This window comes from Patiria miniata, unplaced genomic scaffold (genome assembly GCF_015706575.1).
Source record: "Patiria miniata isolate m_02_andy unplaced genomic scaffold, ASM1570657v1 HiC_scaffold_8, whole genome shotgun sequence".
In the NCBI taxonomy this organism is placed as follows: domain Eukaryota; kingdom Metazoa; phylum Echinodermata; class Asteroidea; order Valvatida; family Asterinidae; genus Patiria; species Patiria miniata.
The window spans coordinates 9909643-9928517 of NW_024037075.1; the positions used below are offsets into that span (position 1 = coordinate 9909643).

The window sequence follows — 18875 nt, forward strand, 5'->3', positions numbered from 1 at the left end:
TTCTCGTTAGAGCTCAGCATTGAGTTTGAACAAAATGATCGTGCTGGGAATGTGTATGATATAAATGTTTTCAAATAAGCGGAAAAAATATAGGCCAGAGGTTAGGTATTTAACGGTCGAATCCAAATTAGGACACGAGGCAACAAAGTTGTGCCCTCGGAAAGCTCTGATTATTATTATTTTTTCCCAATGAGTCTCTTTCTACAGACCAATTCAGTGAGAAGTACTCAACAGTAGGTCCAACTAAGCAGTTTTTAGCCGACCAATCACTAAGACAATCCAGTTGCTAATGCAGTCTAGTTTGTTCAGGATTGCATCAGCAACATGCTGAAAGGTTTTAAGGATTAAAACATCCCAAGCATAACAAGTATTTGTTAGGGAAAAGAAACCATTTTCACACAGAAATACTTGAGTTATCGCGAACACATCCGAGAGTCATGGGTTTGAATAACGCGGTGGTACGGTAAACCCCAAACATTTGCAGAAACGAGCATTTGTAGGCGCAGCGGCGTAGCCAGGGTTAATTTTTGTTTTACCGGACACCCGCCCGCCGTAAAATCAAATAGTAAGGGGGGGGGGGGGGCCTGACACCATCTTCCCATGAGGGCGCTCTTCCAAACGTATATCAGGCCTACATTAGACAATAACTACCACTTTTCGCTTTTCAAGGGACGTTACAATAAACACTCACTCGCGAATAAAAAATAGAGTTTGGGTAAAAAATACGCACACAATCGCAGAAGAAAGGGACTTTAGATTTGTGTAGCTAATCATGGTAACTCATATGGATGTGCTTGTCTCCGGATGCCAAATTTTCGATGGGGGCTAATGGGGGGGGGGACTTTTTATGGGGGTGGGCGTGCCCCCCAGTCCCCCCCCCCTTCCCCTGTAGCTACGCCGCTGGTCAGACAGTCAGAATCTTTTGGTCTGGCATGCTCTTCGCTGACCTCCTTATACAAATCTGAATAGCCCATTGGCTGTTAGAAGTCCAAGAGCAATTGATTTGTGAAGAAAGGTTGCTAATTTAATTGACACGTAGCCTATACTTCTTACTCAACGAATAATTAATTTAGAAAAAAAATATAGTACCAACAAAATGTATGCTATATACACTTTCTTGCACAAATAATTCGTATACTTTGAGATTTGTATACTTTGTGTTAAAAGCTTTGAACAGAGGGACTGGTTGAGACTGGTTAACACTCTATATTCAAATGGATGGATCAGGAACCAGTACGTAAAGCTTCACGTTTTGTAGAACATGAAATAGCCAACGAGCTACACAGATTTGTCTTTACATGGTGATAAGTGACGCTTTACAGCCGCTCAGTGATAGCTGAAATTCGACGCCATTGTTCTTTTGTAAATCTTTCCGTGCTACTCAGCAGCATTTCATATGATATGATTATGGTGGACACTTGGCAGAGTTCAATATGAACCGAAATGGCGCCCGGTCTCATTATATCCTCCATACCTCTTTTCTTCTTTAGATATGGGGACACTTGGAAGAGTTTTCTAAAACCTTCGGCAAAACCGCAAGGGCCATCATAACGATATAAGTTAATCGGACCATTTTTTCCAAGAGTGTGATTCTTATCTAGAGCGGCAACACCAACTTTCTGTGCTGGAATTGTGTCATCCGGTGCACACATCGTTTTGGCTCTTGTATTTTCCGTTCGATGTGGTATTAGCATCACACACGACACTATCGTTGGTCAGCCAAGGCAGTGAGTATATTTTTAATAAAATTCATAGTTTTAATTAATACATTGAAACATAACCCGTTTTGAACTCTTAATTGTAAACTACATGCAGTATCGCAATATTGTGTAGAGGTACTATGAACAGATTTTCATGCACAGGAGTTTTAATGCGTCATTAACCTGACGTTGAACAAAAGTTTAAATGCGTCACGATATTAACAACCTAAATTCAATGTCAGTCAAACGTCGGTTTGGTAATGTTGTTCCAACGTATTTTGACATTATTTCAACGTTGGATGTTGTATAAATGTTTGAGTCATTTCGTGTAAAAACTTCATATAAGTGTCCACGCTAAAAAAATCGAATTTTTTTAAACTTGAAAGGACTTTGGGAACAAGTAAATAGACTTTTAAAACTTTTATTTTGCCCGTTGCCATGGTTACGGGCCATTATGTGTTTGGCCATTTTTGGGCAATTTTGAGGCTGCAAAAATTATTTTTTTGCGTCAGTTTCAAAGGTCATCAAGCCAAACTGCAAAGTAATGTCACAAAAGTAACTATATCATGACAAAGTATCATCCTTACCCTTACAAGAAAAAAATAGGAACACTTCTGAAATATCTCCTTTATATTATTTTTAGGCCCTATATTTCAGCATGTTTTTACAACTAGCAAAATTGCATTTTCCCCCATTTTTATCCCTCCAAAATGGCACTCAGAATAATTTCCCTTCGGCTATGGTTAGTTGAGGCATTGGTCTTTCCATATCTGGTGAGAAAATTTTGGGTTATTGTATATCCTTTGTGCAGTAGCGCTCCAAAAATGGTAAATTTCACAAAAATCTTAAAAAGTCAATTTTTCAGTGTTTTCCTTTGTTTTGAGTAATAACTTGTATAATCGGTATTGTTCATGAATCTAGCACATTTTCACCAACAGAATCAGACTGTGTATCATTTTTAGGCCAGTGGATGAAGAGTAGGTCGTGTACTCCCCCCCTCCACACACACACACCTGGCTAGGCTCCGCCCACTCCCCCTGTGCCACCTAATTTTGAACTTGTATGTTGCATAACAAAACAAATGTAAAAAAAAAAATAATACGCAAGTGAACACTTTAGAAATAGACCTCCTTTTCAAAGCCTCCCCTTCCCCCACCCGGGGGCATTGTTTGGGGTTGAGGGTGGGGTGTGACCACCCACCAATAACTTGGCATTGTCGGTAAAATCCTTGTCACATGGGCAAAACTCATGTGTTTGCATGCTGCAATGAATAATAATGGCCATATCCATTGTCCATTTAAAAAGTCTATTTTGGTTACTTACTTCCAAAGTCCTTTCATTCCACAAAGTATTAAAAAAAATCGATTTTTTGAGCGTGGACACTGATATGAAGTATTTACACGAAATTAAAATTTGCCTCGCGATAACAACCTCAATTCATCAACGTTGGTGTGATAACGCTGTTTAACGTACATATTTTGACATTAATCCAAAGTTGAATAAATGTCGAAATAATTAACAGTGCGTCGCAATCAAACATATTGCATTGTTTTCAAATTTGAGTAGAGTCCTTACGGTTATTTCAACGTCAATCCTGCTGTATCAAATAACGTATAATTTCAACTATCGAAGTGCAAAATATCATGTCAAGAAATATATAAATAAATGGTAGACTGGTATACTTTTATGATAGAGTCTATTAATACCGCGAATTATTTGTCAGAATGCTAAAGCTGTGACGCTAGCCAATCACACGGCGCGTAATTTGTAACCACATTCCAAGGTTGTGACGCTGGCCAATCAGTTTTCAGCTAGCCATATGACCTATACATATTTTGGACATTAGCTACTGCAGTTGTGTGGACGTGTAGTGCGCAGTCGACGTCATGTTACTCCAATAACAGGTAAGAATTTGCCTCAGAACTCGTAGTTATGTTGCTTCGACAGACCTTACGTTCATTCGCCGCTCTTTACTTATTATTTAATACCTATTTCTTCCCAAAACGATAAACAAATAATTTACACGTCACTGGGGTCGGAGAGACTGGCATGACTGGTTACTGATGATACCGGTTTCGGGTACGTGCGGGAATTAATCTGATCGATGTCAAGATTGATCAGCGTATCACATTTGAACATTTGAAGCGTCTAATTTACATCATTTAAACCTGTCAGACTGACGTCACTATTTTGACTATTAACTTACGTTATAAAACTTCAACGGCTAAAAACTAACACTTTCAACCATGTACTGACCTAACTGCAACCATAACATCCGATGAAAGGACGTTATTGCAACAGTCAGATATAGACGTCAATTTTTGACCTTAAACAGACGTTATAATTTGGTCAGTTTTCGACGTCTAAATAACTTACACTTTCAACCATTAACTGACCTAAATTCAACCAAAAATTAGACGTCCTGTCGGCGTTCACTTCACCAGTCAAATCATGGTCAGACTGACGCTAGTTTGACTATATACGGACATTAGATTTCGGTCAGATTTTTCAAAGTCTAAAAAACTTACACTTGCAAATTTTAACTGACTTTAATTCAACCAAAAATCTGACGTCCTGTCGACGTCCATGTTACCAGTTTGAACATGTCAGACTGAGGTCATAATTTGACCATATACTGACGTTAGAATTTGGTCAGGTTTTCAACGTCTAAGAAACTTACACTTATCGGAGTTGATCGGTATCTGTCGTCAGATTGACGTTAACCCGACCAAAAATGCCTGCTGGGAACCAGCACTAGACATGTACGGCCTAGATGTCGACCGCCGGGATCGATCCGTTGTTTTTGGTGGGCTACGTGGGCTGTTTATGTACTCGGGCTTGGCCAAGTGGGTCCTGTACGTCTGGGCGCGGTGGCCTGTATATTGAGTGGACAAAAAATGGGCTTTCCCATGTAAAACCTTTGTGGGATGATCATGGTTTTTAGTGCATGGGCTGGGAATTGAACGGGCAAGTTATATGGGTCCAATGTTGGGAATTATTGGCTATGTGGGCTGTCTGTGTACTGGGGCTTGATAGGCTTGTTTTAGTGGATCCTTTGTGGGGTAAAGTTTGGAGCGGTCGGCTGTACCATGGAGCTATAATAGCTCCATGGCTGCACACAGTACTTTTCTACCACACTCACTTTCGTTGCCTTTGACTCCCGGTACGGTATGGTAGTTTGAGCTGGGGTCACACGACACACTTGACCTTGCATACCACAGAAACCCGGTTACTGCAGAGTGTGGCTGGTACATTTGAATTTAGCTGGAGACAGGGAACGTACAAGTACATCGTTCTCGCAAGAAAACAGTTGTTATTCATACAGTCACGGTACCAAAATGTGTCGAAATGTATCTCGTATCAAGATATGACTCATGTAGTGCAAGTCTTTTGCTTTTTCCCGGCCTCACTTTGGACAGGCATCATTCTTTGAGAATACAGGTAAGTTTGTATACTGATTTCTGTTTTCAAATATTTCTAATATTTAATTCTACTGAATTGTTTATGCATTATTTTTTATTTGACAGGGCCTAATGATATGATGTAATAAGACTCTTTGCGAATGTACTCTATCAATCACCTGATTATATCTGTTCGAAAAAGCAAGTAAATGGAACATTGACAGTGTACAAATGATATTTGCAAATCACAATTTTTGATCGTAATTGTTATGAACCTCTTCTACATGTTGAATGGAGAATTTTACAAATGAAAACATTGACACCCGATATTGTACCACTGTCTCAAATTTTTCATAAGATATGGAATTTTGCGTCGGGGTGATGTAAATCAAATTAAGTTTGCCCTTCACCGACGTAAAAACACTGTATACTCAGTGTCTTGAATTACATAATTCTTCCAGACCGTATTTTTCTTGATTTTGTTTTTAGGCTGTCTTGTTCTCAATGTCAAGGAACCGGTACGAAGAACAGTCCAACCGATAGCGAAGAGATCTGGCCAAGTGGCTGGTTGGCGGGGGACAGAGACAAACATCACAGAGATGGAAAAGGGCGTAGCGAGCAGAGAGGAATGTGCTAAGAAACAATCTGCAGCCTGAAATTAGTAATTGACTTCAAACAAGACATTAGTTGTTTCAGATTAATTTTTCTACGATGCATTTTTCAGTACGTGTAGATATTTAGATAAAAACGAAGGATGCTTCATGCAGTCTGTGGGGGTAAAATAAGACTAAATTTGATCAGAAATGCATTTTTGTTAAATACAACTAGCAAACCAACTTTGACGGCACGCGTAGACCTGCCCGTGAAAATATTTTTGTTAAAGGTATGTAATGTGTGGAAATATCTTCAGATTACAGATTATCTTCATGTCAGGTAATTCCAAGAGATGTATTTTTTTGGAATACATGTATCTGTGCTGGACAAGTGGTTCGGAATGGTACAACCATAATTCTGGAACACTTTGCATATATTCTTTTTGTTGATGAGACTTACATCTCCAGCACATTTCCAGTTAATGATAACTTTGACCAAGAACTACAAATTCCAGAATTATATAACTTGTTATGATGATTGTCAGTGGAAATTCCGATTTATTAAAGTACATTTTTTCTTTTGACAACTTAAACTATAATTGTTTCTCACTGGTTTGGTGTTTGGTTTTCGTCTCCCATTCTCCATGACCTGAATCAGAGTCCAAACCGAACCGCAGACTACCAAGTATTAAACCAATTTCATATTGTGGAGTGCCCAAAATGAGCTCATCAGTGCTGGACCTGCTCACCTTATTACACAGGGCCTAGATGGGACCCATAGTTGAGCCAGCTTACCAACCCACAAAGGACCCATATTAATACGTACATTTTGCCCATCTGTGACCGGTTAAAAGCGTAGAAGGGACCCACACAGGATCCACATAAGACCTGCATAGGACCCACATTCATATGTGCATTTCGCCCACTTATTTTGACACAAATAGGGCAGATGGGACCCACACAGGACCCACATAGGACCCACATTCATACGTACATATTGTCCACTTATGACCCAGTTAAAATGTAAAAGGGACCCACATAGGACCTTGGACCCACATTCATACATACGTTTTGCCCACTTATGACCCAGTTGAAGTGAAGGAGGGACCCACACATACATGACCTACATAGGACCCACATTCATACGTACATATTGCCCACTTATGACCCGGTTAAAGTGTAAATGGGACCCACATAGGACCCACAATAAATTAACTGGGCTTACCCATGTGGGACCCAAGTGCCGCCGGCGGACAAATCTCTGTGGGCCCCAACTTGGCAGCCAACATGGGCCTCATGATGAGGTAGTCCAAGTGGGACCCATTTAGACCCCACTAAGTAATGTTGACTGGGATTATAAGCCTTTAAACCAGGGGAAAAATAATTCTATTTTCTGTATCATAGATTTCCTGTTTTCATGTAATTTTCTTCAGCTGCTTGATCGTCCAAAAGTGAATGCAGTATTGTTTTCCCGACGTCATTTACCGGATTTCCTTCGTATAACCACACAGCCGTAAAAGGTCATGGGTCATGTACATTATGCCTTTTCATTTCCCCTTCATGATCGTTAAACCAGTTTGGTTTATCTTTCATAGGGAATAGGCCTATCGAATGAAAACAGACGCCCCACAGCTCACAAGTCATAAGGAGGAAGTTGAGTATGTCCTGGAATCTTTGTGTACACATTTGCTGTGGCTAGAGTGTGAGAATGCATGAACATGCGCATGATGTAGTAAACACTATTTTTCTGTTAAAACTTTGGGTATATGCCAAGCAAACAGATTATGTTTGTGTATCATATGCTGAGGAAGTTGAGTATGTCTATGAATGGTGCCATACAAAATGGACTGTGCAGGGATCGAGTATATACGCAACTGATATTGGCCTATTGAAGTAGCAAATCATTGGGCAGGTGGTATTTCTGCATAAACTTTCTGTTTAAAATAGACTTGGTTTGCATATTCTTTGTGTAAGCAGAGTCGAAGTTGGAAAGGTTGGACATGGAAGTTAAATCATTTATTTTCAGCTTCTGAAGAAAAAAAAAATCATTTTTCCTTTACAAAGTTCCAAAAAAGTGAGACAAGAGCTCACAGATGACGAAAGCAATCCCGGTACATACCGTTATTTCGTTTTACCGTTTTGGATTTCCTCAAAAATTAAAACAGTAAAGAAACCATTGACCGTTTTGTCGTTTTACAGTTTTGTTAAACGGTCAAATTGGTATTAAGAATCCCGGGACATACCGTTATTTCGTTTTACCGTTTTGGATTTCCGCAAAAACAAAAACAGTAAACGAGCCATTGACCGTTTTGTCGTTTTACAGTTTTGTTAAACGGTCAAACGGTATTAAGTCACAAAAAGCAATTACCTTTTTATTGTTTCTATAAATTGTAAAAAGCGATAAACGGTTAGTTGCTTTATTTTGAGAGTGTTGTTTTACAAAAACATGATAATGTCAAAACGGTCAATAGTCTTGTCGACCATTTTTTTTAATTCAGGTTTAAGTTGGCAATTATAGCAATGCACCTTGGAATGTTAATGTGTCCTTGGGACGGTCACTGCCTGTGAAATTGCCCTCCTTACATTTATGTCGTTCTAGTTCTCACGACAGAATTTGAGAACTGTATTTGCTATTGAAGAGCCGCGCTGGACTCCAATTTCCTTCAACATATCTGCAACTTCTTCATACGTCTTACCATCCTGTATCCATTGTGAAATGTCCCCCTTGAAATTTTCCAGCTCCATGTTTGCTTGCAATTCTTCAAGCCGGCCCCACCAACTGAATCGCAGTAGACGGGGTCAGGGTCACGCCAGGAATCACACCACGCACGAAGTATGCCGAGGTAACACTTCTTCGTGCACGGCATGATCCCCTTCCACCCTGACCGGCCTTGCCCACCATAAGTACCGCCACAAAATGCATTACGGGCTGTTAACTATGAAACTGAAGTAAAAGAAAACAACAGTCTGTATTGAATACTGACCGTTTTTCTGTTTTTCAAAGTTACTTGTGTAAAACTGTAAAACAAAAATCGTTGATCGTTACGCTGTTATGAAATTTATGAAACTGATAAAACGGAATAACTGTATCTATCTTAATACCGTTTGCCGTTTTACAAAACTGTAAAACGACAAACCGGTCATTGGTTCGTTTACTGTTTTTGTTTTTGAGGAAATACAAAACGGTAAAACGAAATAACGGTATGTCCCGGGATTATTAAGATATATACGGTTATTCCGTTTTATCAGTTTAGTAAAATGCATTACAGCATAATGATCAATGATTTTTGTTTTACAGTTTTAATAATTCTTTCTTTACATTCTTTCTGTTACCTTTTTTTCCCGATGGATCTTTACTTTTGTTCTTGAGAGTTCGTATGACCAAGTGCATGAAGACAATTAAAAAATGATGGGCAAAGTGGAACTGAAAGAATTTAGCAGTTGAGGAGACAGGCCTTTTCAGTTTCGTCAGGTATTTTCTTTTCTTCGTCATATTAAAAATATGTTGACAAATTGTTCTGGTTCCAAAGTAAAATCGAATTGCATTGATACTTTTAATGGTTGTGTAGGGGTATGTGATCTATGAAACTTCATTTATGATTATATTAGTAATAATATCGATACATGATTGTAATGTGGTTATGTATTATAGTCACTTTCTGAGAGTCAATCGTGTACAGTAACATTGAAGTATTTTGGTGTGGCCAACCGCGCATGCGTGTTAGCTCTCTCTCTCTCCACGTTGTTTTGGGCGAAAGTTGGGAAAGTTCTAGCTCCAAAGTTTCCGTTGGAAGTCGAGGTATTTTCCTCTTTTCATGTTCATTGTGCATGAAAGTGATTTGTCTGCATTTGATTCAGGATCAGTTTGGTGCAGGTATGAGAGTTTGAGAACTTTCATTTAAAGAGGCTTTGCTTGTCTATTGTGATGAGTTCATGATTTGTTTTGACTCACACTCCGTGAAACTTCTCTGTATGTGCATGCATTGTTCACGCGATACGTTGATTTGCATGTACATAGGTTATACTGTACCGTTGCTAAGGACCGTGGTCCGCTAGCGTCGCGGGAATCGAGAGAGGGCAGCGCATGGTCTCGGGTCCGGACTGGGTGAGTTATATGTAATATTATAGGGCTTTGAGGGAAACAGTATCCATTTATCTTTTATATTACTAGTTTATCATGGAAAGAGATTGAATCATTGAATTGTATTTTATTTTGCATCAATAGGGGATTCTATTGGATTGTCAGACGGATTGGATTGATTGATTTATACTGAAGATTTGGATCTGGATTTTTGGAGAAATATCTTTTGGGATTTGTAGAGGGTTTCTACAGGGATTTTCACACATACTAATTAATTACATATACATGTAAATAAATAAATTCTGAGCTGCAATATTCGAGTCACTGGATCACTTTATTTAGAACTGACTGCCAATTATTCACCAGGGTACACACCCTACCCCAGTTTGTTAGCACACGCTCAAACTACCCCGAGGGAGCGCACCACTAGGCGCGCCCTTACAGTTGTATGTTTGATACTTGATAAAATACCAGGAAATACAAGTGCAAGTTTTATAAAAGTGCATAGTTCTGTTGATTTTTTTTCCGCACAAAGACAGCACACAATGACCAAGTGTGTTTATTACTTTGTTCAAACTAAGTATGATTTGGGAATTTTTTTCTGTTTTTTGGGTTGAACATTTTCGTTTTTGAGGGTGATTTGGTTTGTGTCAATGGATAAAGAGGTGGTTCGAAAAAAAGCCTGTATTTCTAAAATAATAAATTATCTTTGTCTTTTCTAGTGAGTGTCCTAGTAACCTCGTAATGGCAAGGTGATGGATGTTGATGCTTGCTGAGTTGTTCGTGTCCTATCAGGTTTGCGCCTGAAAGAAGAGGTAATGGAGGGACACACCTAGGGACCATGCACCTTTACGTTAAGTCTTTTTTGTACGGTCATTCCTCAAAATAAGACTGTGTCAAATCTTTCAATATTCGAATAATTGATAAATAATAACTGTTCAAATATAGTAACTCGCTTTAGATTGACTGGTATCTTTCCGTAAGTGTTCAACAGGTAAAGGCTTTTCAAGTTATGAACATTCACCCACTGCCGCATCTTGTACTTTGCATCTTGCAACTTCTACATTCAAGAAGTAAGGGAGTGTTATAATGATTATATACAGTACAAGTATTGTACATTATTTTACTTGCTACCTGATTAATTCTTGGTTTACATCTTCGGATGTTCAATAAACAGTTCCGAGTAATTTTATGTGAATAATGTTTGTTTTGTTTTGTTATTTTCTATTTGATGGTTTCTATGTTCTTGCCAAAGTCTGCTGCATAAACTCTTGCAATATTTTCAGGAAAATGGCTATACAAAAATAGTGCTGCAAATAAATTGTGACACTAAAATGAATGTTATTCTTCCTTGCATGTGCCAAAAAAGGAAGATAATTTAGATGTTTAAATTGGTTATGCTTGTTACCTCTTGTAATATTTTTTTCGATTTAAAAGCGCTGGGCAGTTTCAGAAAAACCAATCAATTTTATTATCATGTATCTATTTAAAGACTAGTACCCTCACGTAGCCTTTAATCCATCAAGTCAATCCAATTCTGAATTATACAATGTATCGAATAAAATAATATCTAATGAAGTTTGGAAGTAAATTAATAAACACATAATTTTTTCATTGAAAACTTCAAAGTGATTGATGAATAATTTATTTAAATTTAAAGTTATTCAATGTCGACGTGGATTTAACATCATTTCCTCAGTTTGCAAATTTATTCAACATAGAACGATTCGAAAAAATCCAACCATCCACCATTATCAGCATCATATCCCGACTTTAAATCTTGATCTAGACAGTAACCTTGAAATAGCCACATTAATTCCAGATTTGCATTTGTTTAACTTTGACATTTCTAAGGATACGATGTTGATAAATCTCTGTTGATTTAATATTGATTATTTATACGTTGATTCCATTTGCAAATCCAATATCATGTCAGTGCTATTTCAATGTAGACCGATGTCGACGATCAATTTTGAAATGTTACTAGGGGGCTCTTTTTAGAATACAGATGTATATCAATCATCAAAACGGCGCAATTTAAAAGCTTTTGTACTTTGTTTCTCCACTTTTCAGTGCTATTGTACACATTTTGGTTCATGGGATGTTCGAAAATATACCTTGAAATCCGAAATTTGTCCTTATCACAAAAAGTGTGTGGGGGGGGGGATTGCAAATGGCTGCAGTCTAAATTGTTCCGGAGAAGGGCGGATCCAGGGGGGCCAAGGGGGCCATGCCCCCCCCCCCCCCACAACAAAAAAAACATTTTTTTATTTGACGTCGCAATAAAGGCAGGCAAGAGTACACCACCATCTTTTCCTAAAAAGAAATTGGTTAAAGTGGTCAGAAATTGCCTCAGATCGCACCACAGAGCATCTAGAATCAAACAATTTTTCGGGGCCCTTAAGCGGGCCCCGAACCCCACGCCGTACGTTTTGACCCACTTTTGGGGGACCAATTTTTTTTGCCCCCCCCCCCAAAAAAAAATTGTATTCTGGATCCGCCCTTGGTTCCGGATTGTATCATCAACATGCTGAAAGGTTTTAAAGATTAAAAACCCAAAGCATAACAAGTTTTTGTTATGGAAAATTAAACCATTTGTCACGAAAAAAATATCCGAGTCATCAAGAACACATCCGAGAGTCAGGGGTTTAAAATACGCGATGGTACGGTAAAGCCCGAACATTCGCAGAAACGAGCAAGATCTTGCCAGTAGTTCAAGTGACAGTGCGCCCACCTGACGCTATATGCGTCAGACGAGTCAGAATCTTTTGGTCTGGCATGCTTTTCGCTGATCTCCACACACAAATATGAATAGCCCATTGGCTGTTGCAAGTCCGAAAGCAATAGATTGGTGAAGAAAGGTTTGTAATTTAATTGACATGTATACTTCCTACTCAACGAATAGCTCATTTGTAAAGAAATAATAAAGTCGAAACAAAATGTATGTTATGAAACTTTCTGAAAAGAAAACCAAATTATTCGTGTACATTGATACTTTTATACTTTGTGTTAATTACTTTGAACAGTGAAACTGGTTGAGACTGGTTCCCTCTCCAAATTGAAATGGATCGATCAGGAACCAGTGCGTATAAGTGATGCTCTACAGCCTATCAGTGTAGCTGCAATTCGACGTCATTGTTCTTGTGTAGTTCGTTCCGTGCTGCTTAGCAGCATTTCATACCGCAGTAAGGCATTAGCCTTGTGTTAAATATTTTTGTAAAGTTATGGTGGACACTTGACAGAGTTATCTGAACCAAATGGCGCCCTCATTGTATCCGCCATATCGCTTTTCTTCTTAGATATGGTGAACACTGTTGGAAGAGTTTTCTCAAACCAAATAGCGCCCTCATTGGGGCCGATGGTATTGGGCAGTGGGTACTCACGGAGCGACACCGTTGCACACTCCACACCTTGTTTTGGCTCTTGCATTTGCCGTTGGATGTTGTATTATAGCATCACACACGACTCTCGTTAGTCAGCGAAGGCAGTGAGTACACTTCATTTTCAAATTCTTATCAAAATTCATTTTTTAATTCATACATTTGAAACACAAGCCCCTTTTAAACTCTTAAGTTTAAACAACGTTGTATTGAAAAGGTATCCTCACGCAAGGGGATATAGTCGGGAACCAGTCCACAATGCGAGAACCGAATTATTTGGTTAAAAATAATTCAAAATTTGTGAAGCAATAATTGGCCGAAAATATCGCTGGGTTTCTAATTCAGTCAAGGAGCATGGACGAGGAACTGTAGATTCGTGCTAAGAATGGACAAAGCAAAGCCGATTTCACTCTTGGCACGAGTCTACAGATCCGAGTTTATTCTCCGACTTAAACTATTTCTTAAAGCAACAAAGCTTTATGCTAATAAGATCCGTGGTTTACCACCATCCCCACGTTTGTGAATAGTTGTAGATTCGAATAATGTATTGACCCCTGACCCCTTGTGCTCGCCTTTAGGGGCCCATATTGTGTTTCATTACTCTCTTAATTCTGACGATTGAAATTTCAATCTATTAGATTGAACTCTTAATCTTTCAAAGATTGCTGTGAGGGAACAATCTTTCCGGATTGACCGTCAATCTTTTTTTAGATTGACAGTTTTCAATTCACAAACGAGTGGAATTTTAGACTATTAGATTGAAATTTTCCATCTATCTTCAGTCGAAGTTGGTTTGAAAATGTTTCAATCTAGACTGATGATTGTACTATTCAATCTAATAGATTGAAATTCTCAATCGTTTAAAGATCGAACATTCTCAATCCTAAGCTGGATTGACACACGCACTCATGCACAAGTTGCACAATCCTTTTCTGTCTTTACTTAAATAAATTGCTGCTTTAATTCAGTACATGCATGTACGTGGTAATACATTTAATTCAAGTAAAACATTTAGTTTAAGGGCTCCATTAAGTTCAAGGAATCCATTAAGTCCAATGAATGCCAGTTCAAGGAATGCATGAGTTCAAGGAATGCAAGTTAAATGAGTGCATGAAGTGCAATTAATTCATGCAGTTCAAGGAATGCAGTAAGTTTCAGGAATGAAGTTCAAGGAGCGCATTAAGTTTAATACAGGTAATACATTAAGTTCAAGGAATGCAAAATTCAATGAAACAATAAAGTTCGAGCAATGCATTAAGTTCAAGGAATGCATTAAATTAAAGGAATGCATTAATTTCAATAAATACATGAAGTTCAAGGAATGCATTAATTTCATTGATTTCATTGAGCTCAAGGAAGACATTAAGTTTTAGGAATTCATTAAGCTCAATGAATACATTAAATTCGATGAATTGATTAAGTTCAAGGAATGCATGAGGTTCCGAGGAATGCATTAAGTTCAAGAATGCACTACATTCAAGGGAATTAAAAAGCAGATTCCTTAATTATTGCAGTAACATTGTTAGAATTTTTAAATTTTTCACAAGGAAATAGGATGATTCGTATAGTTTTTATGTATATTCCAGAGACACATGTAGTTGGGGTGACACTCAAAATGAGTCTCACACTTAGTTAAAGAAGTAACAGGTCACGGATTGCCTGAATTTCTCCAGCATCTTGATCCCAACGATAGTCTGAGGGAGAGAATTTCAGAGTCTGGTATAGTACGGTGTGAAGGGTCGCTGATGTTCTGGGTACCACCTGGGATGATCGTACAGAACAACACAGCAATTTTGTGGGTAGATGAAAGCTCTGTTTGAGGATGGTGTTGCTCGCATGGGTGGGACACGGTTTATGAGCTGCCCGGTGTATAATTGGACAGACCAGCAAAGTCACATCGGATGACGTCATAATGACGTCATCCTGGGTCATTAGACTTCATCTTGAAGATTTATGTTTTACAGTCATATATCTGGAGAACTACAAGAACAGTTTCATAAGTCATGAAACCATGTTCTTGCATAAAATCTACCTGACTGCATATGGACGATAACAAAACATAAAGTCATTAAAAGATGCGGAAAAGCCCTATGTTCTGACATAGAACTAGATTAAAAATGTATTATTAGTACTTCTTTTTCTCCATAGGGTTTGAACACCTTTTTTATTCGACCAGTCTACCTTAGCAATCTTGTAAATCCGATCGACTAAGACTTGGTTCACATTGAGACCACTACCCCACGGATGGCCCCCGAAGATATGCGTCACGATGACTTCATGAGATGTCAAGTTTTGTTGCATTAAAGGTGTTTTTTTCTCCGTATGGTTTGCACATGATTCATTACACAAGCACATTTTGGAACTGGAATGTGATCAGCTTTAGTCTTGGTCCAATCATAGAACACCACCTGTAGATTTTTCCTGAGGATGTATGTCATCATGACGTCATCATGACGTCACCATCACGTTACGTCACATTTCATCTTTATAAATGTGATTTGTCAAAGCCTAAGCTTTTATCTTCTGAAATATACAAGTCAGATTGGGTCGAAAATTTTGTAGGTACATAAACAGATGAAAACTTAAGTGACGTAATGTTGACGTCATCACAACTCATGTGACGTCACAATACAGGGGCAATTCTAAGGCTTATACCTAAAGAACTATAGGTTTGATTTGGTTGTTACTTGACATGTACCAATAAGTGAATGTGTTTTAGATACAAATTATTTGCTGTCATTATTCAATTCAATTCAATGCAATCAATATTTATTTCCATAATGCCACAAGTTTGATAAAACAATGTAACAGAGTGAAGTAATAAATAATATTATTATCATAACTCTGGATTGCAAGATAGGGAGAAACTTCCATAGAAACGTGCAGAAAAGTTTCAAACTTTAATATGACCGAACCCAATTTTACCTTATCCGATCCCAACCAAGTTTGGTATGTGTACGTTTTGGACCACGAGCAATCGCTCTAGCCCATTTGCGACAGCAAATTCCTTCGCTAAAGGGTAGTTACCTCAATAGGGCGACACCAAAATTGTCGCCCTATTGCGGTGTGTCGCCCTAATGTAGGGGAAGTCCCGCACAACTTGTCGCCGTATTGCGGGATTCATGCTAATTAAGATTATACATGTAGATAGATAAGAAAGAAAGAATAATAAAACGATAGGAAATTATGGAAGTACCTTCCGAAGCCAATGGCTTTATGGAGATGTCTTTACAAAACAAAACCGAAATGACACTACAAATACAGAAACAGGCAAAACAAACGGACAACCATAAAATACGACACACATGGAATGAATGTAAATATTGAGGGATAGCACGAAAAAGATAATGCCAAAAATGAATAACTCATGCAACTAGTCAAAATCAATTCGCATAAATATTTAATTAAACACATAACCTAAACAAATATATAAATTAACAGATGAATCAGCTGTTTAAAGAAATAATGAAAAAATATCAAACATGAGTTAACAGTAGCGAATAAGTTAACAAACAAAATAAATTATAGAAAACAAATTCAAAAAACAAAACAGTCAAACGGCAAAAAAAATACACGAAGAAAATAAGTATTAGAATTGTGTTTGTGAATAAACACATAGCTGTTTTGAAAATTGTTTCAGAGACATTTGCATGTATGAGTTACATCCAATTCAACCGATAACTGATACCTGCCGGGTGGACAATCGTGCAAGGCCGTCCCCGATGCACTTGGTGCACTAGCATATTTAGGCAAGACGGAATTTTGGACGGTTCTGTGTCAATGAAGTCCATGTAGGAGGTGAGTTGGCGTTGATCCTAACTGTTCGGAGGCTGAATGCTTAACGATCATAAACTAAAACAAATCTAATAAAGAATAACTAAACCAGAAAAGCATACAAAATAATCGAACACTAAAACATCACTAATAAAATAAAATATTATCTAGCTATAAGACTAAACTAAACCTTATATTCTTACAGAAATATCGTATGAGGAAAACAAAATATCTCCTTGAAACCCACATTACAGCCATCCTGGCATTGATTGATTAAAACCAAAGGTCCCGGGGGAGGAGGCCGACGTAAAAAAATCCCCTCCAATACAGACATTTACGAGTTCTCTCGAGAGCTCAGCTCCATTTGTATTACTAATGACTCTAACATATATAAGCAGTAAAGTGCCAAAGTGTATGGTAAAGCGTAGACTTTGAATAAAAAGTGTACAACCCCGATTGACATCCCATGACAACTGATTACGTCATCGCAATGAATTTCTTTGGCATGCATTTTCAGATGGTGGCCTCAGTGTGCCAAGTCTGAAGTCGATCGGATTCACAAAAGAGCCAATGTGTATGGGTAGAAGGAGGAATCTGAAAAAACAAAAAAGGAGAAAAAGGAAAAAAAAAACTTTAACAAAACAAAAGCTGTTTCGGAGTGTGTATTGGAAACATCTACTTAGACAATCGTGCAATGTTGAACAAATATAACCCAGTAAGCAAATAAAAACATATTGGAGTAGATAATGAAGATGGTTTGGGAAGGAGATGGCGCTATCCAATTCAGTAACACTTATTCTCTGGTGACTTGTATGGCTTAATATGGATTTTAAGCATGAATCAGTCTTTGCCGATTATGTCCGATTAAAATTTAGAGTGGGCGGACATAAGAGAGTGAGTGACTATTGTATTAGGTAATCAAATGTGATTTTGGGTGCGAGCAGAGGATTATGTTTGCAAATCTTCTCGTTAGCAATGGCATGCTTTCGTGCCTTGCTTTTTTGGCACTCTTCAGTTGCAGATTGGTGATTCCAAAAAGAATCCAACCTGACTCGCGGAAAAGTTGTGGTTGGGATAGGGTACATTCCACTTATGTAAGTTTGGAGTGTTTGGTTTGAGCCATATGATTTTAGTCGGTTTCAAATTGTTCCTCTAACAAGGAGAGCAATATGTTGAGGGTTTCGTCTGGTTCAGTTTGTTCTTCGAAAAAGCCGGAGTCTGTTGGGAGTGGTTTGAGCTCTTGATTTTGCTGTGGCAGTTTAGCTCTTATTAGTTAATCCCGAATGTTTTGGACTTTTCTGAAGGCAATGAATGGGGGCTTCGGACATAGTTTCGGAAGTAATGGTTTGCCTTGGATTAGATTCCAGTGATTGTTTATTGGTCGATGTACGTCACCGTGGTTTATGGCGGGGTTGTATAGGTGGTTGTGAAGACAAGTGGAGTTTTTTTCTCCATCTTTTGTGTTGTGTATTAATCTCGTTCGATCGGCATGTGGGACTTTGGCTGTCGCTGTTTTGATCTCAGTGGGATTGTACTCTCTTGTGGTTGGTTTCTCTGAGAATGGTTTGACTCTGTTGTGGAAATCATCCGCGTTGTTGGTGTTTCTAGCGTAATGGAGTGCTTTTCCGTATATGAACGCTTTGAGAGTATGGTGTGGGTGGGATGATGTTTTATGGAGATATTGGAAGGTTTCCGTTGATTATGTGTATACTTTGTCCAGGATTCCTGTTTTACGGAAACGATTTCCTTTGAATATGGTTAGGTCAAGGTAGTTCATTGATGATTCAGAGGCTCCGTATTTGTAGGTTTGGGTGCATCTTGTTTATCTCCGTGACGAGATTTTGGAGTTCGTTCAAAGTTCCTTTGTAGATGACCAGTATGTCGTCTCTATAGCGCCACCATGTGAGGATATTATCCGCTTTTTGGATTATTTTGTTAAGTCGTGT

General features: G+C 38.3%; 1 protein-coding gene across 2 annotated transcripts in view; it reads left to right on the plus strand.

Moving 5' to 3' along the window:
* Positions 1–1524: 1524 nt before the first annotated feature.
* LOC119719464 (UDP-D-xylose:L-fucose alpha-1,3-D-xylosyltransferase MGP4-like) overlaps positions 1525–18875 on the plus strand; it is a 39381-nt gene continuing 22030 nt past the window's right edge. The window contains exons 1-2 of one of the 2 annotated variants that reach the window (XM_038188938.1): positions 1525–1727; positions 13075–13262. The gene's annotated coding sequence lies outside the window, so the exon portion shown is untranslated. Of the gene's footprint in view, positions 1728–3482; positions 3605–13074; positions 13263–18875 lie in introns of those variants that run through there. The other variant, XM_038188937.1, reaches the window with a different exon arrangement.